At 42.3% G+C, this 25,965-nt stretch overlaps 2 long non-coding RNA genes across 6 annotated transcripts in view; one reads left to right on the top strand and one right to left on the bottom strand.

The window, feature by feature from the left end:
- Window positions 1-1,030: 1,030 nt before the first annotated feature.
- LOC311435637 overlaps window positions 1,031-25,965 on the top strand; it is a 41,621-nt gene continuing 16,686 nt past the window's right edge. The window contains exons 1-5 of one of the 2 annotated variants that reach the window (XR_014692288.1): window positions 1,031-1,550; window positions 2,350-2,514; window positions 13,513-13,609; window positions 18,647-18,813; window positions 21,288-21,464. This is a non-coding gene — a long non-coding RNA (uncharacterized lncRNA). Of the gene's footprint in view, window positions 1,551-2,349; window positions 2,515-2,764; window positions 3,926-13,512; window positions 13,610-18,646; window positions 18,814-21,287; window positions 21,465-25,965 lie in introns of those variants that run through there. The other variant, XR_014692289.1, reaches the window with a different exon arrangement.
- On the bottom strand, window positions 3,408-9,237 carry LOC311435638. Of its 4 annotated transcripts, none has more exons than XR_014692291.1 (3): window positions 8,245-9,237; window positions 5,823-6,078; window positions 3,408-5,520 (listed from the first exon to the last, which is right to left on the bottom strand). It is a non-coding gene; the product is annotated as an uncharacterized lncRNA (long non-coding RNA). The 4 variants fall into 4 exon arrangements; XR_014692292.1 differs by having other exon boundaries at window positions 3,408-6,078; window positions 8,245-8,392; window positions 8,650-9,237; XR_014692290.1 differs by having other exon boundaries at window positions 3,408-6,078.

Here is a 25,965-nt window from a genome sequence, read left to right as displayed (position 1 = left end):
TAGAAAGCCTGCCCTGGTCAGGTGACAACTTTCATGTGGTGGCATGAAATTTTTAATTTACCTGCACATTGACAATCAGCCCCTAATGTGTGCCCCAAAAGACTGGAAAGACAGCGAAGGGAGAAATCAAGGCTACCCAGAAGTCCAGTCCTTCCTACCCTGCAGCAGCTGTTCTTTGCTCCTGCTGTAACACTCCACAGCGTGGCTATCTCCCTCATCTCAAGACTGCTGACTGCAGCTTGGCTCTGGAGAAGAAAACCAGTTGCACAGACTCTGTTCTGTGTACAGCTACACAAGTTGTTTTTCTGTGACAATTCTTCATGAATAAAAAGGTACAATGAGCAGGTTCTCACTGCAACAAACCCTGTGATGCTTTGGCAGTGTTTTCACACCTTATGGCTGGAGGCAATCAAAAGAAATCATACCTTGGGTGTGTCTGACTAATAAAGCAGAAGGTAAGGCAGCACTGTTGCTGTTTCTCCCTGGTTCTTTTAGGGACTTTTATTTCTTTCTTGCAGAACAGCCCAGAAGCATATCAGAGGGTGACTGCTTACAGAGCTAACCTAGAGTATCACAAGAGATAACCCAGGGTATCACAGTGATCATGTCCCTGAGGCAGCTGGCCAGGCAGCAAACCACTTTATCCTAGTTGAAAGGGAAGAGCCAGGGGTGTTTTCAAAACTTCATATAGGCTCAGTGCTCTCTTGGGTGCATCAGGAAGCTGGGTTTCACTCACATGTGTCTGAGGCTTCACATGGGACAAGGTCTTGGGCACAAACCTCTGAGAAGCTTAACCTTTCATCTTGTAGTGGAGTGTTTCTAGAGAGGTCACACTCTTTAGGAAACAAAGCCCAGCCTGCACCTTGTAGATCTTGTAACCTGAGCACCTGTTAAGAACATGAGCAGGTGCAAAACCAAAGGTAGTGTCCAGCTGAGACTGAGAGTTTGGAATAAGCAAAAAGGGAGTGACCACAGAAGAGGGTAATGAGTCACTGTCAGGTGTCATGTGCATGGGCAGGCATCAGTAAGTCTTAAGGAGGAAGTTAAAGTGACTTTGCAGATTTTCTTTATGGGAGGCTTTTCCTTTACAAAAGGAACATGATAAAAGAGGAAGGGGCTATGCTAGGGAGCACCAGCAGCTGGTGCTTCTTGGTCAGCTGCAAGCAAGTACTGACCAGTGTATGCTTTGAGAGAGGTGGGCAATATGAGGTACAGAGCTTGTCTGATGCAGTAGGAGAAGGAAAAGGTAGATGAGGGATGTGTAGTAAGTAAAAATACAATAGAAGTGATAAGTCAGAAAGATAATTTTTATTGTAATGTGTTAAATGGTTTAGCAGGGAAAGCAAGTAGATTTGTTGAAACCAGAAAGAGGAAGCTTCAGCTGTTGACATGCAAGCCAATAAAGATCTGAACAAGAGCTTTAGCAAATAAAAATGGGCTGGGTCTTCAAGGTAGTATGCAGGAAGAAATGAATCAGCTTAGTGTTGAACAGGTTGCTTCTTCTCTTGCCAGCTGTGCATGTTGAAGAGAATGCTTTTTGCCATTCACAGGTAATTCCTCTTACAAAATTACTGAACATTTCCATGCCTGTGGATATTTAGACATGGTTACAGTTAAACTAATCTAATTATTTCAGCTCCCTCTGTTTTGGTTCCTCTTGTTGTTGGAATTAGTTCCTCTGCTACAATCTGCAAGCTTTTGCAACTTTTGTTTCAGTCATTATACCCAAGTAATCATTATGTCAGCATGAATGTCCTCCCAGCTTGCACAGTTTTTCTCTATAGTTCAGTCTTAGGCCATATGAACTGAAATCCTGTGAGAAGATTTTTGTTCAAGAACTCAAAGCTTTAAGACTGCCTAAGCTGTGTTCCTCAGTTGTCCTCTTGTTTATTTCAAGAGCTTACACAACTCTTTGCCTTTTAAAATCAACCTAGGAATACTTAGATTAGTGTCAGTGGGACTGATCTGAGTAAAGTTAAAGCCTTAATAGTACAGAGCTTACTTCAAGAATCCTAAAAATTGGCATAATATGGCAAAGACCAATTCTTCTTGTAAACCATAATGATGATTTTGGTAAGGGACACTCGTCAAAAATAAATAAATAAATAAATAATAGTGTTTATGTTCATTCAGCTAATATCAAGGTTTGCTGGAAAAGATTTCTCTCTGGAACCATGAGAAACTGCTTAAACTCTCAGCTACAGAACCACAATATTACCATATAGTATGGAAGAGCGATTTCAGTTACAGAATATGTTACTGGGGATCTTCCAAGTGTAGTTTTTGTGATCTTTGTTTCACATAAGCTGTTGCATTCATCCTTATTATAACTTATATTGTAACTTACAGTGAAAGAAATAACCCAAGGTCTGAAAGCACAAGAGAGGTGGTAGATCACACCACACCAGAGGAAGATGATTAGCCTGAGGAACTGTTAACACCAAAGCCAGTTGTCTCTCCTGGTAGACATCAGTCTGAGAGGAGCTGACACCCAAGTTGCTGTAGGGAAGAAAGGTATGATGCCTTTGGCTTTTCTTTGGTTTAGCAGTTTGTTTTCGTAGCAAGATGGGAACAGAAGTCAGCTTTGGGCCAGAAGAAAAAAGAACATTTTATATTGTTTTTTATTCTCAGACAGAAAGGAAACTTTACAGGCTGTGTTAATGCTTTTGTTGATGGAAAGTACAGAGGAGGAAGCATGACTATGGGGGAAATGGGAAGAAGGTACAGATGTTACGAGACAGCCCTGCTCCTCCTCTTGCTGCAGGGCCTGAGACTGAAGATCCAACATATGATCATATGATGCTACTCACAGAAGTTTTTTAATGACACATGGAGCTGTGGAAGTCAGGATAACGTGTAAAGGCATGCTTTCAAGCTACAGTCTGCAATTTCCCTCATCTTTACAAGATAATACAAGTCTGGAGAACGTGAACGAGGCTGATGCTGTGGTTCTGCAGTCACTCTGTCCTGACACAAGCACAGACTGCTGCCAAAGAGATGGAGCTGGAGGTTTAACAACAGTCTCCTCTTACGTTTGCTCAGGGTAATGAGAAAGTTATGGTTCCAGTGAATTCAGATTCATTTGGAGGTGTAGCTGGAAACAACTTCTGTGCTCTGTGACTTGTTCTGAGACATCCTGCTCATGGGGCTGCAGGGAGATATAAGGTCCTGAGGTGCAGCGTGCATGCAGCTGAGATGCAGGCCGTGTACTGGGGCTGGCACAGATGTGTCCATGGCTTCCTTAGTTCTCAGTAGGATCTGGCTGTCTGACGGGCTCCAGCCTTTCTTGACTTGGTACAGACTGCAGGAAGTAGGGATGTGGAGTCTCAGCTCCCTTCACTGCTGCTGCCTCTCAGGATATGTCCTGTCACTGTGCTGCCTCTTAAAGGTCACCTCTTGGTGGAAATGGGGCTGCCAGTTTAGCCAGATGCAGACTTCAGCACAGGTACAGAAAATAAGTATTTCATAGTTATCAGAAGAGAGGTACAAATCTAGAGAAACCAGACAAAACCACCTCAGATTTGCAAATACAATACATAGGAGAACTGTATGTACATAGGTGATCCCCAATCATGGTTGCTGACTTGGTGAGGTTTCAACAAGAAGGGAAGCAGCAATTTTCTGTCTCTTTAGCTCTACTTTATTACGTGATTATGGTATTCCACCTACAAAGGAAAACAAAATGATTTCACCCCCCTTTAACATTTCTTTTGTGGTGATGCTTGAAAAAACACTGATAGTAGGCTGTGTGCTATGGTACTGCCTACCCTACTGATCACTGCTGTCTCTCATTCTCACCACCTGTTGATTTGTGTTTTATAAAATATGTAAAGTAGAGATTGTCTGTGTACAAAATCCAGCAGAGTACAGATTTGATCTGTGACCAACTCTAGTTATCAAACTCATTAAAAATAACATCAAGGTCCTTGAGCATTTTTTTGTGCTATCATGTCCCCACTGTCAGTTACTACGTATTTTCCGCAGTATCTAAAGAATTCTGTCACTCAACAGGTGCACAAATAGCATTTCTCTGTTCTTTCTGACTACTTACTTCTGTGAACCATATAGAAAGATAACATACTAGAGACCTTTCTTTTTCTGTCAAACTGAATTGCAGATGGCCAGAGGTTCAGAATGACAAAGGTAGGAACTGAGAAAAACCAGAACAATGATTTGTGTTTTACCTTAAGATCAGCCAGACTAAAATTGGGCTGCTTTACTGTCAATTAAGGAAAAGCAGAACTGGGATGATACCATGGCAAGCAGTATGCAGCGCTAGTGTACAACAGGCCACAGAGCAAGAATAAGGCTGTCTTACTAGGCTGTCGGTTTAGCACTATCCCAAGGTGTGTGACTTCTTTTTTATGAGTGCAGGGATTGTGACTGTTGGAATTTTATTTTATTCTTCAAGTCCTAGGATGTGGGCACCATTTCAGTTTTCCTGCACAGTGTAAGGCATTGCCAGTAATGCATTATATAATGCATATCTGCCTACAGAAGGGAATGTAGCAAAGTGAACATGCACCTATGAAACTTACTGTTCTATAAGTGCTAATTCAAGTTATTTCCCATTTGCTTCATCATGCTAAGTCAGTCTATGTTCCTGGAATTCTCATGCTTCATATAAAATCTTAATGCATCTATAGCCAAATCTGTGATAAAGATATCCAAAATCACAGTCCTCACGAAAAACAATCCACACCAAGTCACTGTCTTCATACTGAGTTCCCTTGAAAGAAAAATATAGAGGGGGAAAAAAAATGTGATCTCACAGTCTCTATTTTTTTTCCCTAGCTTCTCAGAAATAGTTCTATCAGAACAAAATAATTTCAGTAATATAAAACCTGGTATTGGAAGTTGCTGAAGAATTTGCTTTGCTTCATGAAAATGTGCTTCAGGTTCTTCATGCAGTGATGGGGGGGGGGGGGAAAAGTCATGCTGCCTCTTAGTCTACAATGCTGACTGAGCAAATGAGGGGGAGACAGGCCAGCATTTTGTGGTTTCTGGCTGGCTAACTGGTGGTGGGATAGCCAATCAGGTAAAAAATAGCAATAACATTTTTTAATCTTTGTTAGATGATTTTGGATTTGGTAAATGTTACTTAGAAAGCATCTGAGCATAATCCCTCTGTAAGTGCACAGCAGCCTATAAGTGCGCATATTCACATTCTGCACACTGGATGAGAGAATCACATTTGTCATCACTACTGCAGTGCTTCTGCCAACAGCAACCGCAGCTCTTTTCGCTCTACAGCAGTTGCAGTGTATGCTGCAACAGCAGCCAGCAGCACTGTAACATAAATGTGTCAAAAATCATACTTCAATTTAATTGCCTATAAAACTTATTCTATAAAAAAGAGGGAAAGTATTCACTATTGCTTTTCTTAAATAGATCAAATTTCAGCAATAATCCTGAAAGTTGCTTTACCTTTGATTTAAAGGATGCAGGATAGGCCTGGATAGTCTCTAAATCAGCTGTCCACTGGTAGAAAGAACTTGATCCCACAGCAAAGATTCAATGCTGTAATAAAAAAGTCTCAAGATAGTAGATTTTTCTGCTATAAAAATAGAATGTCTGTTTGCCTCGCAATTATGATGTTATCTTGACTCTTGTCTCATATATCACAGCCATATGGAAATTAATTTTGTGTGAAATTTAGAATGTGTTAATTTATACTGTCCCCTTTTGAGAAGGCAAGAGAAAAAGAGCATTGACCTTTTAAAGGTCCTAAAACTTGTTTCCAGTGCTTTCATATTGTGCCTTTGTTTTTGACTTCTTTTTATCCCCATCAGAAAAAAAAAAAATGCATCTGGCTTTCTTACCTTCTTTAAGAAGTGTATTCCTGCAGGAGCTGCAAAGGACTTAAAATCTCTACTTATGCTACAAGTTCTTCCAATTTTCTGTCTGTAGGGCGCTACACCACTGCCTTTATTTTCTCTGTGCAACCTATTTCAGGTAGGTTTCCATTTCAAAAGAACCTCTTCCACTTGAAAGCACAGTTTCTTTTCTATCTTTTTAAATAATTCTTGGAGGTCATATTTCCAAATTATGTAGGCAAACCTCCACGAAAAGTAGATCCTGTAAAAAATCAAAGTTATGAAAATGACGTTCTCTGGTTAGTAGTGTCTGGACACGTTACTAGGAAATATAAAGGCAAGAAGGTAATACAGTCCCAAGTACTTAGGAAGTCCTGTTGAGAAGAATGGCAGAACTAAAGAATAGAGAAGCCATTTGATGAATGTGTTTTCAGCTGCAACTTGCAGTACAAAATTCTCTTGCTGTGTATCTCCTTTTCAAGGTCCATTTTATGGAGAGAGTGTATGTGTATCTCACGTGTACCAATTACTGCCTAGCCCAATACCATACAAATTTATATGTATATATATAAAAAAACATAATATATATATCTCCGTTAAATATGTAAAATATACATATATATAAATTTGAAAGGTATTGGGCTAGACAGTAATTGCTACATGATGACTTGGCAGTAATGAATAGTGAGATTCCATAAATGAGCATTTATGAAAGTATTTTCTCTCCTTTGTGAGCAAAGCTCCCTTTTTTAATTAAAAGAGAGAGGGCCTTTTGTAAAGAATAGAAACCACCCAGGTTAAACTCCTCTTCTGAATTGCCTTTCAGAGGAACTCTTTCATACCTACCAAGAGACCAGCCTCCTGGTTTTGACATCACGATTAAGTCTCCAATATTGGAATATGCCAAGATAAACATCTGTATAAACAGACATTTATGTGCATAAGCCTGTGTGTGTTGAAACTAATTTTGAAAACAAACTCTCCAGAAGCAGACGTTTCTTTTTGTGAGGCTTATTTCACACTTCACAGTTCATTTCACCTGAAACCACCTTTTCACACCTTCTGTGTGGTTGTTATTCACAGACTACAGAACCAGGCTATATCTGAATTTGGGCATGGTCCCATGCTCACGGACTTGAGTTCACATCCACACTTACGTCAGTTTAGAGAAAGTGAATTTTTAGTTTATTTTCTGATGTAGAGATTTTGGCATGTTTATGATTTTGGGAATTACTTTGCTAATATTTTTAGTCAGACGTAACTTGATCTCCATTATAATATCTCAAAAGAAATAGTAAATACTGTTTTCATTAAATACGGAGTTATTAGACTGCTATTTTTTCCATGTAAATTCTTTTTTTAGCTTATTTAAATGTTTTGTTTGGAAGAAAGAATCTCCACTTGCTAGCCACTGAATTTTCAAGGAGTTTATTACCTCCAATGAGATGAGCAATGGTGTGGAATAATTAAACTTACCTCCTGCTAGCAAATGGGAAATCTTTCCATCCTATTCCTTTTGATTTGACCTCTGACTAAACATATTTCTCTTTGCTACATGGATAAAATTTCATCCCCTGTATGCAATGTCATGCTTTATCCTGGAGGATGCAGTGATTTCTGTGGCATTTTTTTCAAGACTACGTTTGCAAGAAAAGAAATGTGATCTTTTCTATTGTTAAATGAAGAATTTCAGCTGTGCAAATCCTTGTTAGATGGCAATAAGATCTGATTTTTCTGCCAGTGTGAATTGATTTCCATAATAGAATTTCATTATTAATGGTTTTTAATGAAGATGTGTTGCTTTGCTTATGAGTGTTGTGTTTAATCATATAAGAAGTCTAAATCAAGCTTTCTGGTGGTGTAACCCACCGTATAAAGATAGCTCTTGGGAAGCTTCACAGAGTGTTAATTCAGACTGAAATGAAGATGGATAAAGGTTCTATTATAAATTCTACCTTAGTAACCAGGAAGAAAAAATCCACTACCTAAAAACAAAACAACAAACAAACCTGTCAAATAAAAAGGTTGCCTATCAAAGTGAACCATGGCCTAGTTACAGTATGACATAAGTTTGATTTAGTGGTATCCAGTTATTGCCTGTAGGTAACTGGCACTCTTCTACAGCAATTCTTCTTTCTTCTATTTTTACATCATTTGAATGCTTTTGAATATTGGCACCCCATAGACCTAAATAGATTTGTGGATTTATAGGACCTGTGATTCTGTGTGAGAAAAACTGCATGGGAACCAACAGCACGCACTTTCTCACACCATCCTCATAACATTGTCCAACTGGGTTTGATCAGAAAGAAAAACAAAGAGAATGTATTTCCTCAAAATGCTAGGGGCCTTTCTCTGAGGACCTCTTGTTCTTTTTCCCTGTTCTGCTTATGCAATTATAGTTTAATGCCAGTAAAAACAGTCTTACTGTAGAGTGTCCCCACCACTAGGCAGGAAAGTCATTTCCCTGTCTTGATTTGTCACTCTGACCCTTGTTCCTTTTCATTTTCATCTTCTTCAGTAGAGAAACTTGTCTGGCAGGGATAACAGAGGAGGACGTGTGGGCTCAGGTCCCCCTGTGGTAGAGAAGGCAGGATTAAATGAGGGTCTCCTTGATCCTGAGGGCATTATCTCACCCAGCTCTGATAGGAACACCACTCTGGGATTCTCTGCCCAAAGCCAAAAGAGGACTTGTTCTCTGCTCAGTTTTTGAAAGAAAGAGATTGCCACCTTTCCCCTTGAAAAGAAGGATGGAGGTATCTCCCTGAAAATCCCTGAGGAAAATCCCACCTCTCCATGCCAGCTTTGCTTTCTGACTCCCACAGGCACTTACCTCCCTGGGGAGTGTGAAGCACCATGCTCAGGGCTGCCTAACTGAGATCAGGTTGCCTCCCTGTGCACTTTGGAGACTGCTTGCACAAAAGAAAGCTGTCTGCGCCCTGTCTGGGTTCTGCTTCCTCTTGCTGAAGAGAATGCATCAGCCAGCGAAGAGTCACCTCCTTGTCAGGTGGGAGTAAAAAAAGTGTTACAGAGCCAAGCACTTCAGGCTGAGTCTCTGGATCCTTCATCACCACTTACTGAAGACAGCCCAAACAGCACCCTGGGTTCTTCTGTGGCATCAGGCCGTAGAAGCAGGTCTGGCATCAGCACATGCTGCAGTGCAAGTGAGCTGCCCCATGTAGGGCCCTTCCAAGGAGATCTCATTCAAGTCAGAAACAGCAAAATCCATTGTACCATTTTTTTTCTTTGCCTTTTTCTCCTGTTGGCTTCACTGAGCTGAAAATTTACAAGGTTGACAGGGTCTAGCTTTCATCTACTGTGATATCACTATTAGACTGTGATGATAAATGAGGTGTTCTTCCTTGGAGAAGTTAACTTTTGCAGCTAGCCTTTGCTACCTTTTTTTTTTTTTTCTCATGCCAGGCCAAATGCCCTCTTGTTTGTGCCCTCACTCTTGGAAATACCTAGAGAAAGACCTTGTGCTCCTCTAGTTTCACTGCAGATGAGAGAATAATCAAGAAAACAATGAAGGACAAAGATGTGAAAGTTCTACCACAATGAAAAATCATCTTCTCTGACTTATTTACTCAGTGGCTGTTTTTTGTTAGAAAATAGACGTCCTTTTGTTTAAAACTAACCTTGAATAAGCTTGAATAAGATTTCTGCCTTAAATAATCTTTAAGATTTTGGTGCATGTTTTCAAACATAACTGCAAGGCTTTTGTGTTTCTTCTTGGTAACAAGAAAAAGCACAAGGTCAGAGAGAGTGTTTTATTCTCATTGCCGTAATATCATTTACAATCGAAAAAAGGTCTTAGGGCATTTCATTGGTTGATTTGTCTCCAAATTTTCTTGTATTTAAATGATTCCAGCTTGCATACATCTTCATTGCTTGCAAAATAAATCTCAATTGAATTCCGAAATGCTATTGGCAGGGGGCAATTTTTACTTCAGTGCTCTTGGCTCAAACACCATTCTTGCACACTAGGGGATTTATTTGTAACATACTTCTTCTACTACCCTTGGCCTTCCAAAAATGACATGGTAAATGACAAATACATTATCTCCCAGATATCAACGATGTTTCCTTAAAATTTGAGCCAAGGCCTGCTTTTCAGTGAACAGCAGGACAGAGATATGCAGAAAAGCAGGATTTTGAATAATTTTAATGAGGCTCATTCTGCCCCCAAATGCTTCTTTTTGTTGTTTTTTTCTCAACTTTGTGCCACTGAATATTTTCAAATTGTCATTTCTAGACCATTAAAACATAAAAGAAAACAGCCGATGCAGCTAACTACAGAGAGATTTGTGAAATAATGAGTCAATATGGACTGCAAGAGCCTTTTAACTAAACAAAGCTTAGACATGTAAGCATCCATTGACTACACAGGTTTGCTATGAGCAACGTAAAGAGGACTTAACACACTACCAACCTGTTTGAGCTGCTCCTAAGTTTCAAGACTCTCTCATTGAAATATCGGAGCTGGGACTTCAAAATGTTCTGCTCTCAGTGAAGTCCCAGCATGTTTTCTCTCCATTTCTGGCTTTCATGGCTGTACTTTAGAAAAATGCAGCACTGAGTCTAAAGGAAACTCAAGGAAAGAACCTTTATGAACCCCAATTCTCAAAATATCACGAAAGTATACTTAATTTTGAAGCTTGAAAATTGAAGGTTGACTTTATGAGAGAGGTCTAAAAACCTTAAAAATACTGAGGTGCAGTAATAACCTTAAAAGACTGTAAAAGGGAAAAAGCTCAGGTGAAGCAGTATGACTATGAAAGACAGTTCTCGCACAGAAATTCTTGCAGAATATTGAGAAACTGCTGACATGAACAGCTGGCAAGGTATTTAGCCAATTTCTATCTAATATGCTCCTTCTGCCAGGAAAAATTTTGCCATTCGTTATTTTTCAGTAGTAACAATTTTGAACAGTATAAAAAGAGGAGTAGTCATAATTCATAAATATGTGAGCTTAAAAATGAAGATAAAGCTCCAACTACTGGTAACATATATATGTAACATTGACTTGAAGACACATTTATGTATACAAAGAGTTTCCCAATTTCTAAAGATGAGTTCCAAAGCACATTAAAAGATATAACTAAAAGTAGAGCTGACTGCTAGGCAATAAAACTGAGGTAAAGGCAGCTAGTGACGTATCAGTACAAAACATACTAAAACAACCTGGTAAATTGGACAGTGGTGAATAACAGAATTCAGAGGAGAGGTTAAGGATGAAACATCCAACTTGCTAACAGAACAAAACAAAAGCTTTATGTGCAATCCTGCTACAGTTATATATCATTTACTTAAGTATTTAGAGTTTTTTTTTTGTTGAGCTTTCATTAGTCACTGTAAATTGGAGATCAGTGAGCCTTGCTTCAATATAAAAAGAGTTAGATACAATGATAATTAAATTTAGAGTTTTAAATAATGTAATCCTGAGCTATAGTGGCTTTTTAATGGAAAGAAAAAAAAAACTCAAAAGATGAGTTAAAAATGTAAGAGGAAATAATCTTATGGGAAACACAAAGCACATAATTGACCTCTGACATATGTTCAGTATTCAAAAAGATATGGATTAACTTAATTTACTAAATACTTAAACTCCCTTGCCTCAGAGTTAAGTCCAATATCTAATGAATGGGACGAAGAGAAACTCTTCCTGTATGTACCTGACATTTCTTTGTTGCCAATAAGTTAAGTTCTTGGGGTTTTTCTCCTGCACTAGCTTCTGTCAGGAGCAGATTGCTGGAGCTGGTTCTGGCTGGTAATTCAAGATACACTTCTGCTGTGCAAGTAAGTGCAAGGTGAAGCAGAAATGGTGCAGAAAGAGAAGAGAGGGGTAAAGGAAGCAGAAATATTTCCCCCCTCTGAGAAACTGGTTACAGCACATGCATGCCTTTGAGAAAACCTTTGTATCCCTGCTGCCCCATCTTAGTTCAGTCACCAGAAAGAAGACATGTCCCAGGTGACCCATTAGCCAAAAAAAAAAAAAAAAAGGAAATAGGATCCCACAGGCCCTTTTATATTTTTGTGCTTTACACAGGATTCACATCAAAGGGAGTTTTGCTTTAAAAATATGTTTCTTGTTTCTATGGCACCTTCTTTGTGAGATGCTAATGTTCTTTTTATAGCCAGGAAACGATTTTTTCAAGCCTTGGCCAATGATCCATTTTTTTTCAGTTCCATTCCAATAAAGTTAGTTCTTCTGAAGTCCCCACGAGCACAAACAAGATAGATTGTAGAAGACTCTAACAGCAGACTCTCATTTCGCTGGAGTCACAAGCAATGCTTTTTTATCCATATATCCAGCAGCAAAAGTCTCTGATATGGTAATTTTTACATCCTTTAATTCCTCTTCTCCTCCTTCCTTTGTATTCACCTCAATTTATTTAAAAGGAGAGATGCACAGCTGTGTATGTGCTTTTCTACTGGAGTGCCAAAAGGCAATATACTGCACCCACCAAAGAACACTAGATGCTGAGGCTGGCTTAGGATACACACAGGCCAGTCTGATGGATTGGGAACAGTGGCTAAGAAGGGAACCCATTAAGAGAGGAGCAGTCAGGCTGCTCTTGGCAGGGTGGATTGCTGGATCAGGTTTGCTGTTACCACCTTTTTTATCTCATCCTTGCCTTATAAAAGGCACCCACAGCTGCCATGGACCCCTTGTAGTCAGCTGAATAAGCACAGCTTCTAGTTTTTAATGATTCCTTTCATAGCTTTTGATTTTTCCTGTCAGCTCAGAATTACTGTTTTGGTAATACTTTCACATGCTGTCTTCCAGGGGTTCATACCCATTTATTTTTTCAAAAGCTATTGAAACAAACTGAAACAGATTTTTGGTTCCCTGGTACCTAGGTTGTTCATGAAAACTTTAAGCCGTAACACATCAAAATTAAGTAAAGAAATAAATAAAAAGTTCATATGTGCCATTTTAGCCAAAAAAAAATAAAAATATATTGTTGAAGTTGCAAGCTTTGACATTCATCCTGCTCAAAGCAGCAGGATTACAGCATGAATGTAACTAAGGTCTGTGTTAAGCATCACGATCAGAAGAGGCAGCTCTTTGTAGTTCAATCACAGTTACAGTGCAGAAAATTTCATCTCAAGAAAGGGAATATTGAAGAAAATATTTTAATTTTATAATACTTCATGTAAGAGAGAAGCAGCCTAGAATGCACATCTGAGACTGCATAATCTGGGAATTAGGTGGAAAGACAATAGAAGTAAAGATGCTTTAATTCCGAAAGCTGAGTGCTCAAACCACACAAAAGGCACTAAGAAAGTGCTACAGAAGATAAAGTGAACAAACTGCAGGCCACATAATTATTTTCGCAGCAGACTCATCAAACAGCTACCAGCATGCCCTCCTGCTTAGTCTGGGGATGTTTTGACTAAATCTAACAAAATAATGGCAGCAGTCATCTCCTTTTATAGTCACTTGCAATACAAATTGGATGTGGTTTCAAGTCCATGAAGGAATTGATGGTTCTCATCAGTGGCATTTGACTGTCAGATGCAAACCACCTGGCAGAGATGCAATCCTTTTGAAAGCAACTGGAAAAAACATCAATTTTTTCCTAGACTGAGAAATCCTCAGGGAGGAAGCATGCTGAAATGTGCATGTTTGATATGTTTCTTTTTAGGAAGAAAGGGATTTTATTTATTTATTTATTTTTTATCATTTCAGGTTGATTTAGGAAAAGGTACCAATGCTTTTGGAAATTTCTCAAGCAAATCACTCAATGCACTCTTCCCTAGCCGAGACATCATCAGGAAGCAGTAAGGTGAGTGATGCTAACTTTGGGAGCTGTTTCAAGGCACTTTTCCATTCACTATTTCTTTTATTCCTCACCTTAAATATTTATTGTTTTCAAAACTTGCTTACAATAGTCAATTAGAACTCAAAACTTAATTATCACAGGTCTTTACATGAAAATGATTCTCAATTTTAACGTGTCTAGGTTAGGCTAGTACTGCTAATATAAATGTTTCTTTCATCCTCTCCATAACCATCTACAGAAAGTAACCTGGAGCCAGAGCTTCACAGTTAGGTCTGTTGCACCCATTGGCTGCACAGCACAGTTTTGATTACTATAGTCATGTTTTATGTCTGCGTAGCATACAGCAATGGGTGCAATTTTAGCAACTTGTAGGTTTTAACTGTAGGAAAAAGCTGTAACATCTCCCAGAAGAATAATAGTGTGATAAAGTTGCAAGGTGAGGTGAGATTTCTCTGTATGCTTTTTGTATGCTATTGAACAAAAACATAAAGCAGTCTTCCTACTCCTTTAGGTTATAAGAAATTGTGAAGGAATATTTAGTTCCCCTCCCTGAGGTACAGAACTCTGTTGGTCTCTGCTAATAATCAGGAGTGTGAGTTCACAGAAATATTAGTTGGATTTTCTGGATTTAAATCAGGAATATCTTTGAAATCTGCTTTTATTTTTGGATGTGAGCTTTGGAGTACCCCACCCTTGTTATCCCAAATGCATAGCTACATACCTACCCCTCAGGGGAGAGGAGGAGGCATCACCTAGAATATCTGAGTAGGATCATGGTGGTCATGATAGAAAATGGATCTAATGTTACAAGGAAGCTGCAAGCCTACAGTAAGCATCCATGAAACCTCTGGGTAGAACTGAGAGGAATCACAGAATCACAGAATTTTCTAGGTTGGAAGAGACCTCAAGGTCATCGAGTCCAACCTCCAACCTAACGCTAACAGCCCTCCACTAAACCATATCCCTAAGCTCTACATCTAAACGTCTTTTGAAGACTTCCAGGGATGGTGACTCCACCACTTCCCTGGGCAGCCTGTTCCAGTGCCTCACAACCCTTTCAGTGAAGAAGTTCTTCCTAACATCTAACCTAAAACTCCCCTGGCTCAACTTAAGCCCATTCCCCCTCGTCCTGTCACCAGGCACGTGGGAGAACAGGCCAACCCCCACCTCGCTACAGCCTCCCTTGAGGTACCTAAAAAGAGCGATAAGGTCGCCCCTGAGCCTCCTCTTCTCCAGGCTGAACAAGCCCAGCTCCCTCAGCCGCTCCTCGTAGGACTTGTTCTCCAGGCCCCTCACCAGCTTCGTCGCCCTTCTCTGCACCCGCTCAAGCACCTCCATGTCCTTCTTGTAGCGAGGGGCCCAAAACTGAACACAGTACTCGAGGTGCGGCCTCACCAGAGCTGAGTACAGGGGGACGATCACCTCCCTAGCCCTGCTGGTCACGCTGTTCCTGATACAAGCCAGGATGCCGTTGGCCTTCTTGGCCACCTGAGCACACTGCTGGCTCATATTCAGCCGACTATCCACCATCACTCCCAGGTCCTTCTCTGCCTGGCAGCTCTCCAACCATTCCTCTCCCAGCCTGTAGCTCTGCTTGGGGTTATTGCGCCCCAGGTGCAGGACCCGGCACTTGGCCTTGTTGAACTTCATGCAGTTGACCTCAGCCCATCGGTGCAGCCTATCCAGATCCTCCTGCAGAGCTTTCCTACCCTCAAGCAGATCGACACACACACCTAACTTGGTGTCATCTGCGAACTTACTGAGGGTGCACTCGATGCCCTCGTCCAGATCATCGATGAAGATATTAAAGAGGACCGGCCCCAGCACCGAGCCCTGGGGGACGCCACTAGTGACTGGCCTCCAACTGGACTTGGCTCCATTCACCACGACTCTTTGGGCCCGGCTATCCAGCCAGTTTCTAACCCAACGAAGCGTGCGCCAGTCCAAGCCAAGAGCAGCCAGTTTCTTGAGGAGAATGCTGTGGGAGACGGTGTCAAAAGCCTTGCTGAAGTCAAGGTAGACCACATCCACAGCCTTTCCCTCATCCACCCAGCGCGTCACTCTGTCATAGAAGGAGATCAGGTTCGTCAGGCATGACCTGCCTTTCATAAAGCCATGCTGACTGGGCCTGATCGCCTGCTTCCCCTGCAAGTGCTGCATGATGACTTTCAGGAGGATCTGCTCCATGAGCTTTCCTGGCACTGAGGTCAAACTGACAGGCCTGTAGTTTCCCGGGTCTGCCCTCCGGCCCTTCTTGTAGATGGGCGTCACGTTTGCTAGCCGCCAGTCGATTGGGACCTCCCCCAATAGCCAGAACTGCTGATAAATGATGGATAGTGGCTTGGCCAGCTCCTCTGCCAGTTCCCTCAGTACCCTTGGGTGGATCCCATCCGGCCCCATCGACTTGTGCACATCTAAGTGCCATGGCAGGTCACCAACCAGTTCTTCATGGATAATGAGGGCCACATCCTGCTCCCCATCCCCTTCCACCAGCTCAGGGTACTGGGTATCCAGAGAACATCCGGTATTGCCGCTAAAGACTGAGGCAAAGAAGGCATTGAGCACCTCCGCCTTTTCCTCATCTCTTGTAACTAAGTTTCCCCCCGCATCCAGTAAAGGATGGAGATTCTCCTTAGTCCTCCTTTTTGTGTTGATGTATTTATAGAAACGTTTTTTGTTATCTTTAACGGCAGTAGCCAGATTGAGCTCCAGATGAGCTTTGGCCTTCCTAATTTTGTCCCTGCACAGCCTCGCTACTTCTCCCATTTAGCTTTGGATAGCTGTAGCAGGAGACATTAACACCAGTATACTACAAACGTGTCCACCACTGGAGATTTCTGCTCATGTTGGATAGCTAGCAAAATACATTTGTCCCTCACCTTCTACAGACAAGGAGCTGAAGCAGTTGCTGGCATAAGTCAAGATGGTGCTGTTGAAAGCTGTTTCTGCTGAGAGAAAAAAACAAGATTCCTACTGTGTGCAATATCTATGTCTTGTCACACTTTTGTGAGGGAGAAAAGTTTTGAATCTCCTGGTGTTTCTGATCGCTTCACAAATTTATGTCCTTTAAGGTGAGGAAGGACCGTTATTCTCTGACCATGCCTCATGTGGGTCACAGACTCTCAAGAAGTTAACAGTGCAGTGAGGCATGTACCTTGCAAGTTAGGAATAAGGACAAAATAAATCAGCCAGAATGAAAGCCCTGGAGTGTTTCTCCTGCTGAAGCCATGGAGGGCAGGAGGAGTGTGCTTGGTGCCCGGCCAGGCGGCACTGACAATGAGCCCGCTCCTCAGCCAGCCCAGGCTAAAGGCCCCGGTTGTCCTGTTCTAGGGAGGGATGGAGGCAGAAGTGCTACCAGAAATATTTGTTTGTGACAAGGTTATAAAGTAGAAAATGTGATCTTAATAAGCTCATTAGGTCACCAAATCCTAGTAGAGCAGAATCTTTCAGTTTTGTTCTGTATTTTTTTCCTTGATGCTACATGGTTTGCAAGCTTAGGATAGCTGAAAAATCCAACTTCAGAGAAGCCTGTTTTCACTGGTGGCAATTCAAAATGTTAGACTTATTCAAAATGACATTTGCATGTCTAAGTGGATAGATCAGTTTCAATGTGTGAGATAGAAAGTCTGCTCTCATCTGTCACTGAGTTTATGGAAGTGTATCTTCTTGGAACCAGCATCTTTTTTTTTTTTTTTTTTTTTTTTTAAGATCCTTACAAGTTTCTCTATCTCCAGTTAAAAAAAAAAAAAAAAAATCAATATTCTGTTGACACAGTTTACCATGTTTTTTAGTCTTTAGAGTAGTTTGTTGGACAATGGCTGATTTGCTGTAGATTTCACTCTAAGATTATGCTAACAACAGGTCATCCAGACTATTCCTCCTTTATGCTATACCAAGAATTGCAAATATTCTTTGTGTACTAACCTGCAAATATAAATATAAGCCCTGACCTTTGTGAAGCTAAATTCTGGATGTGATAACTGGCAATGTCCTGCATCTTACAGAAAAATTCCTTTTCTTCTTCAGTTCTTAAGAGATCTGTCTCTTCCTTGCCTTGTCTGCCCCACTGCCTTTTCCTGCATGTTTGCATTGTAAGGGCTGCTTCTGTTTCCACTGTTGCCTCTTTTGTTCTGGATCTAATGGAGTCAGCACTGAGACTGAATTAACTTGAGTGTGTGGCCTGGGTCTGAGCGAGCATGACTGCGCCACAGTCCCAGCACTTTTTTGGCTGTCTCTGCAGCTACTGACACTGCATTCAGTGGAGCTGGCAGATGCTCTTGCCGCTCAGTCCCCAAAAACTTGTGTCTGTAGATATTGACATCAAGGGTTCAGCTGGGACAGTTTCTTGCGTCAGGATGGTCAGGAGCACAGGTTACAGTAGCGATGAAGGGCACAGCAAGACAGCTCCTTGCCAGCTTCCTCATACTCGCGGGGACCCAGCCCCTCTCCCCTCTGCCCTCTGCAGCTGAAGGCAGATCGATGCCTCCATGCCTCCAGCCTTATCGTCATTCCCCTCAAGTCCCAGAGGTGCTGACCCACTGTTTTATCTGAAAACTTCTGGTTTAAGATGTGGTCTAAGGAAAAAAAGAACATTCCTTTTCTTTGGGGTATATATTTCCCCCTACACATCTCATTACAGCCTGCTCTGTTTAAACATCAAAAGTGCTTGTGTAAATATATACAACGAGGCTAAGTGATTAGAATAATCTAATGCAAATTTCAAAGACTCAGAGCAGATCTGAGAAATCAACGCTGTCATAAGTTTTATTTCCACAGCTTGAATGGAAATAATATAACTAAAGTACAGGTCGTACTTCAAAGAGAAGCGGTGTTGAAATTCTAGTCAGTAAGACAATCGCTTGGAGGTGGGAAGGGGAGCATGGGGCACGGGGGAAATACTCTTTTTTTCCCCAGCAGTAGATGCATTTTATTTGCTCGTAAACACCTTAGGAAGTAATAACATATCCACGAGCGACGAGGCAGTCTTTTCCATCAACTTCTGCTGTGTGCTGCTTTCACACACCCTCATTTGTCCCTCAGGACTGAGTCCTGCTTCACCCACGGCCCCCAGGCTGATGCTTGGCCTGGTCCCTCAGAAGGTGCCTGTGGGGGCGGCCGCCACCAGGAAAGGAAAGGAGATGTCTAATGGCACCCTGGGTCCTCCAGGCACATGGATACATAGGAGCTCAGCCACTGGCTTGACCGAGGTGAGTGTCCCTGTTCTGCAAAAGTAAGCCCAGTGTGTCAGCAAAAGGCCATTTCCCAGAAGTGCTGGGCGGATTCCCTGCACTCAGGAGGAAGGGCTGGCACGTCCAAGCCCCGGAAGCCACTTCCTATAGTATGGCACCGGCCTTTCCTTCTTGGCCATCATTTCCACCCAAGGTGCAGCTGGTCAGGGAGCTGGTGGAGAGGTGACACTTCAGGGCTGGAAGGAAGTCTGTTTCTCATCCTGAGGACAAGGCATTTTCACACACACTAAAAGAAAAGGGGGGGCGGAGGGGAGGGGGGCACAGTTTTAGACCAATATTAGTCAAACGGTTCAGAAGTGAAAGCCTTTCCCTTAGAAATGCAAATCATCTGGACTGCTCTAACGTCACAGGGCTCTAATGATCTTAAAACACTGTCTTTATGCTGTCTGTAAAACAACCATAGCCTGAACTGTGAAGGACAATTTCAAGCAACATGGGGAAGCAATAAATATTTGAAGACAAAATGGAAAGAAATATTTATTTAAACACTCATGACATTATTTTTATTTGCATCACACAGAGCATTGACCAGTTCCGTGTAACCTTTCTACTCCCTAGAAATTGTGATGTTCCACTGTAGCAAATGCACAGAGTTTAAGGTCAATGTCAAGTCATAAAACAGCTACAAGTGCAATTTAAGCATTTGCAATTATGGGCAAAACAAGAAAAAAGGTACTTTATGCTCCATCTGGAATTCTACTCACTCTGTAAACAGTGTTAATAAAATACAGATGTAACTCAGGCCAGTGGTAATCGAAAGTCATTAACATCAGAAGCTGCTCAGTGGCCTGTATGAATTGTATTTTGTTGGTCTTAGACCAGTGCCCATTAGACAGACATCTACATTAGAGCCAGCGCCTTTGTGTCATTGGCAGGGACCAAGGGCTGTAATGTGTTTTCCCTCTGAATTCCCCTTTTGGAAACAGATCTAATCACTTTTGGACAACGCAGGGTCCTTTCTCCCTGACACTGCTGGTGCTCACGCCAGTACATGATCTTTGAGGGCAGGACATCCATCTGTGGGGCCGCTGGGCCAGTAGTAAAATGCAAACATTCGTGGGCCAAACGAGGGAGCCACAGCTGCCCAAAATGCAGCAAGTAAAAACTGTCAAACCCCATTTTACATGGAGAGAGGTGGTACCTCTAGCCCACCTGCCCAGCCAGAATCAGTCCCAAATGCTAATTGCAGTCAAAGGCATCACTGTGGAAAAAGAAAAATAAAAAATTGTGCCTGCAAAGCAGCTGTCTGGGTGCACAACATCCAGCATGGCCAGGGCTTTGCTGTCAAGAACAAAAACTGTGTGCATATTCCGCTTTTGCCATTGGTCTTTAGCTTTGCACAAGGAACTTCTGTGTCTGCTTTTTGCCCCTTTTAGAGCTTTGTAAAGTCCTTGGGGCAGTGTTTGTCTGCTCTGATGCCCAATATGAAGTACAGCAAGGCTTTGCAGGAAGCCTCTGTAATTAAATGAAAAAGATTTGTAAACACATCTCTTTGCTGTGCAACTTTTCCCTAACCTGCCTGTGATTTTAACCCATGGGAGGCTGCTAACTTTAGATCTTAATACTGAGGCAACATCTCCCATACCACTCCCTCTGGTTTCTCCTCTCACAATAAACCAGCCTTCTCGTGCAGCTAGCATGAGGAAGTCTCCATTTCCAGCCCACGTTCTGCAGGATCACCCCTGCGGAGAAACAGGGTCATCTGCTACCAGCTGAGTGTGCCTTACCCCTCCTCTCAGCCTGGCTTTCAAGCCTCGTTGGATCCATATGCTTTGAATGATCAGACTGATTTTTCTCCTGGTTTCTGCATGGGTATAACTTGTGGCTGTCTCATCCATGCAAGGAAAGCCATATGCTCTTGAGTACCAGCAGGAGCAAGACAGGACAGATTATGATCTTCAGAGAACTGCATCTGCCACCAAAACAGTATGGCACCTATAAGAGCTTTGAGTTTTCCTGTTAAGACTCATGTTCTTCTGTGACATGCCCTTTTGCACTCAGATTTGCCATGCATCATACAAGTTGGGAATCATATCCTGAGCCATTAAATCCTCCAGTCATATCTTGAATAATATGCTTTGTAGAAAAAAAATCTTGAAGGCATTTCTGTGAAAATACAAGTAAATTTGTTTAAAGTTGTAAGAGTCTGGAAATATGTATTCATTCACTGAGATGCTTCAAAAAGAGTACAAGGCTTAGCAAGTGAAAATAAAATAGGTCTGATTTATACAGTAATACAGTAAAAAGACTGTGCAAGAAAAATGCAAACAATCATTTTATATGTGTTTATGCACATTAACTCTCTAAGTGATTATACAGTCTCTAACATCTAGGTTTTCACGGGATTTTGTAATGCTTCAAAGGAATATAGCTGCAAATAGACAAGTATATGTTTCATTTTGGTAACAGCAAATGCATATTTTTGCTTGCAGAACCTGCCTCTTCTGTCAGTTGTACTTACACTTCTGTCTGCTTTTATGCTGATAAAATGCCACTGACGTCAGCTACAGCAAACCTTCATGCTTGATATATGTGCGAGCAAGAAGAGAATCAGGGCCATATTAAACAAACAAATGTCAGTCATCAAGGAGTAAGTGCTCAGAGAAAAGGTGAGTGAAAGGGGCTTGGTGGAGCTCTTCCTCCATGCTCAAAGGTAATACGTGGTTGGGTTTATATAAATAAAAGTCAGGGGGTTGCTTTCTTTTTTCCTTGTGTGCTCTTGGAGGAAATGTTTTGAAAGGCTAAAGCCACTGACATTTTGGTGTTGTGAGAGTGAGAATGTAAGTTACAAATTAATGGAAGTGCTCCCCTAAGTATATGATCCATTAAGTTGTTTTGCAACACTGAGAAATGAAGCATGGAGTATTTTGCTGAAGGCAATATCCCATGGGGATGAAAGCAAGATTAGGATCTTTCACTGCAATAGGCCAAGCTCTGCCAGTAAGTACACAGCTACAAGTCCAGAATATCTCCAGTCAAGCTCTGCCAGTAAGCACACAGGTACAAATCCAGAATATCTCCAGTTTAGTTAAAGGGATTGACTGACTTTACACGGATGTAATCAAGGACAAACCCGGGGCCTGTCCCCCCAGTTTGGATGTCTGTGGGCCCATGTACCAAATGCTCTGAAGCAGCCTATGGCATCTTGCTGGCCTGTATGCACAGAATGTCAGTCAGAGCCAGGGGCAATGCAGCAAATCAGGGACTTCTCCTGAATGGCTGCCTAATCTCAGGTGAGGGATGCCTTGCTCAGGATGAGGGTTAACTGCAACTTTCTGCGTGGGTTTTGTTTAATTCTGACTGCACCCTCTGAACAAAAAGAGATAACTATGTACCGGAGAAAGGGCACTGCGTTATCATTCTGCAAACAGCGTTCGTAACAGTCAGTCATTGACGCTCTGCCTGCAGCTCCAGCACTGAAGGACGGCATTTCAGCCTGTCCTGGCAGAACAGATCAATTACCAGTTTTCGCTGGGATGCGTCTTGATGTTGCTGCCTTTCTCCTACAGCTGCCGGCTGCCCGTGTGGTAGCTGCACTGCTCAGCAGTTCTTGCTCTCTCTGCCAGGCGTTTAGCTATTCAGCTGGTGTTCCAGTGTATTTGCTTCTGCCTTGCCTACAGACCTGAAGGGCAGGAGGAGAGCCTGCCAGGTTTGGCCCGAGATGGGTCTGGACGGCTGATTTTGGGGCTGCTCAGCTGCAGGATTGTGTTTCAACTTGGACGATGGAACAAAGAGGAATAACTCTCAGGGGTGTTTCTTTACTCTGGATACCTGAATCCTGAATGCAAAGAGAAACCGAGCATTAAAAAATGCCAGGTTCAAAAAGCTGTTGGCACTGAGCACGGCTGATCAATGGTGTTTTGTTGCTACAACAGGAGATTTCACTAAAGCTCTTTTCCCTTGGTCTGCTGCCAGGGACCGCAGAAGAGGTCTCTGAGGAGCTCAGAAGGGAAGGTAAAGGAGCCTGGAGGAGAAATTCCTTTGTGACAGTGACTACAGACCAAGAGAAACCTCTCAGCCGTGTGCTGCAGATACATTTTTTACAGACAAAAGCTCAGTAAACAATAAAAGCAGACAGTAAGCTGTTGAAAAGAAAGGCAACTCAATCCTCAAATATGCTTTTCATAGTATCCCATCTTCATATTTTGTAAAATGGCAGGGGAGATGAAACACATCTAAAGACAGTTAGGTACCCCTCCACCTTTCCCTCCACACTGGGCATAGTGGGATCTAAAAAGCAGATGAATGATTAAGCAACAGTGGCCCATAGTATGGGCTCTCTCCTCATTGTCAGTTCAAAAAGAGATGTGATGAAGCAGGAGTTTTACCCTACTGAGGAGTCTTACCCAAACCCAGCAAGGAGCTTGTAGATCAGTGTGCTTCAGCCTGGCAGAGACCCAGGTGACCACCACGTTAGAGGTGCAGCAAGTCTGATACTTCCAAAAACTGATGCATGCAAGGCACTCCTGGAAGGCAGTCATACGGTCCTGCTCAAAGACCAACATTCCCAGGGTGCAGCAACCTCCCTCCTCTCCCACTGGGACCGAGGCACAGCAGGTCCAGCACAGACTGGGCTTTTTTGGGGAAGGCATTGGATCCAGCTGTCAGTAGATGCCAGACTTACAACATCAGGCCAGATGTTGAGAGATGATGTTGGCCTTACTGTGCACAACACAGTCTGTGCAGAAGTACTGCACCCTCTATCAGCAACAGATTCACCAGCTATTCAGAAATCCCTGACAAATAAAGCAATTCCTCAGAGTCCAGCTGGATAAAGTTTGGAGCAGAATGAAATAACATACCTGGGGATAAAATGGACTCTACTTCTATTCCCCCACCCCTGTGAAATCCATGAAGGATGTTGTCTATTCGGGAATGCCACTGGAAAGCACCACATCTGACCGCTGAACAGCCATAGGCAGCTCTTTTACAACAACTTCTCCTGCACAGGTCTCTAAGTGCTCTACACAGACACTCGGCCCTGCCCATCACCTCTTCTTCAGAGGCTGGAGAAGCAGCAGCATGTGGAGGAGACTAGCAGACCCCTTGCCATGTCGGGGCTGGATCTCAGCTTGCCACATGCAGGGGTAAGACACCCTTACTGCAGCAAATGCGGCAGAGATACGAGTCAGGAGCCCATCAGCTTTGGGTACTCCAGGACCCTACAAGACATACCCAAAGGGGCTTCCAGCCACCCGGCCTGCTGCTGCCTGCTGCTGAGGTACCAGGGGCTTGGGAAGCCAGGGGCTCATCTGCTGACCATAGAGGGTCTTGTTCTCACTTTACAGCTTGACCAGGTTCATTTGCACAAGTGGAAACCACACGCATGAGCTGTGTGGTTGACAGTCTCCAGCCGTGCCTCTGGTGCAGTAAGGGAGCTGTTGGGGGCAGCAGGGCATGAGCAGCAGCCCCCTTCAGTGAGGGGAGAGCTGGGCCCCCTGCTGTTCAACAGGCTTAAAGTAACCCTGTCTTCACAATTGTGTCATGCGTGTTTTGAGGTGATTTTATGTTCATTTCTCTTCTGGAAATAAAACAGATGCTTTTAATAAACAGGCAGAGCCCTTGGGTGCTGCATCTTTTAAACCAGATCAGAGGGTGGCTAGAAAACATCTCTTGTTATGAAAACTTTCACCTTACCTCTAAAGAAATACATTTGCCTGATCTATCAAATATAAAAATACATCTTAAAATGTCTATATTTTGTTTTTCTGATATTCACTACATCTTCAGACCGTTATTCTGCCCTAAGCTGCAAAATATAATTTTAGTTAATAAACCTCTCTTTCACCTTGCAGTGCAGTCCCATTGAGATCCCTCTCCTTTAAAAGAAAATGATTTGATTTTTTGGCTGCTGGGGGTGAGGGAGAGGAGAAATTGTTCGGAGAGGAAGCAGGATTGCTTTTGTGTTTTGCCTTCCTTTCTGGGCACGTAAAATGGAGACAATGAGTAAACCTTTCCCATCTGTGACTGTATGCAGAAGGAGGTTACATTGCCTAGAGCAACTGCAATAACTCACTTGCCACTTTTATAGAACTCTCTGCTTTATTAGGTTTATGCTGATAACTTTATAGTTACTTTCCAGGCATATAAAGACTAGGTAATTGAAATCACAAAGGTAGCTTAATACCTGAGTTATCATGTAATCGCTTGGGTGCATTTGAAACTGGATTAACGCTGTGCTAGCTCTTTCAACTGGCCAGAAACACAGTTTATGTACCAAGTAACTGTTTGCCCTGAAAATTGGACAAGTGACAGAAGCGGCTTTTTTCCTCCCAGTGTAAGTTCTGTAATATTTAGGAGCATAAATCATAAATCTGCTGATTAAGGTGCAGTGGGATAAGCCTGGAAACCTCTTGTCTGGATTAGTGGCATTGGTAAAAGCAGAAAATTCTGTGAATCTGCTGGATCTTGAAATCAGGCTTATTTATATCAAAACTTAGTGCTTTCATGGCTTACAAGCACAGATGGAAAAACAGCTTTCAGCCTTTCGGCCATGATGAAACATTTCACGGTGGCTAACAAAATGCAAGAGTGAAACGAAAGACTCTCTGTCCATGGCAGGAATAAGAATAAAGACCAGGGACCTCTGGCACAGTCCCATTTCAGGATTAATCCATGTGACTGTGAAAAGCACACACTTCCCACACCTCAGCATGTATCTCACTACACAGTAGACCTGGGAAATCCTTCCTCTGGCACCCCTCCTTAACCTCCCACATCACTAAAAGGCATTTTTTTCCACCAAGTCTTGTATCAGTTCCCTCTTCCCTGCAGAACATGGCTGCAGCAGCAAACAGCTCAGCCAGGCTGCCAGAAATGTCCGATGAAGATGACAATAGAGGGCGGCTGAGTGTGGAAGAACTGCTTCCAGACTGGGCACTTAGAACTGATATATTTTGTTGTTCGTGAAGTAACGATTGGAAGATCATACTTGATATCTTGATCGCATTTCAAACTTTCCCACATTAATTGCACAATTTCCTTCATTTAAAGGACAGGTGGTTGTCATTTACTTCTTCCCCGCACTAAACACAGAGACTATCTGACCAGAAACTTAAGAGAGGTTTTTTTAAACCATAGCCTGCTGATTCTATCTTTGTGCATATTCGA

The sequence above is a fragment of the Aythya ferina genome, assembly GCF_964211825.1.
Source record: "Aythya ferina genome assembly, chromosome: 4".
Taxonomy (NCBI): Eukaryota; Metazoa; Chordata; class Aves; order Anseriformes; family Anatidae; genus Aythya; species Aythya ferina.
The sequence above is the reverse complement of the archived record's forward strand: the minus strand, read 5'-3'. Positions and strand labels throughout refer to the sequence as shown.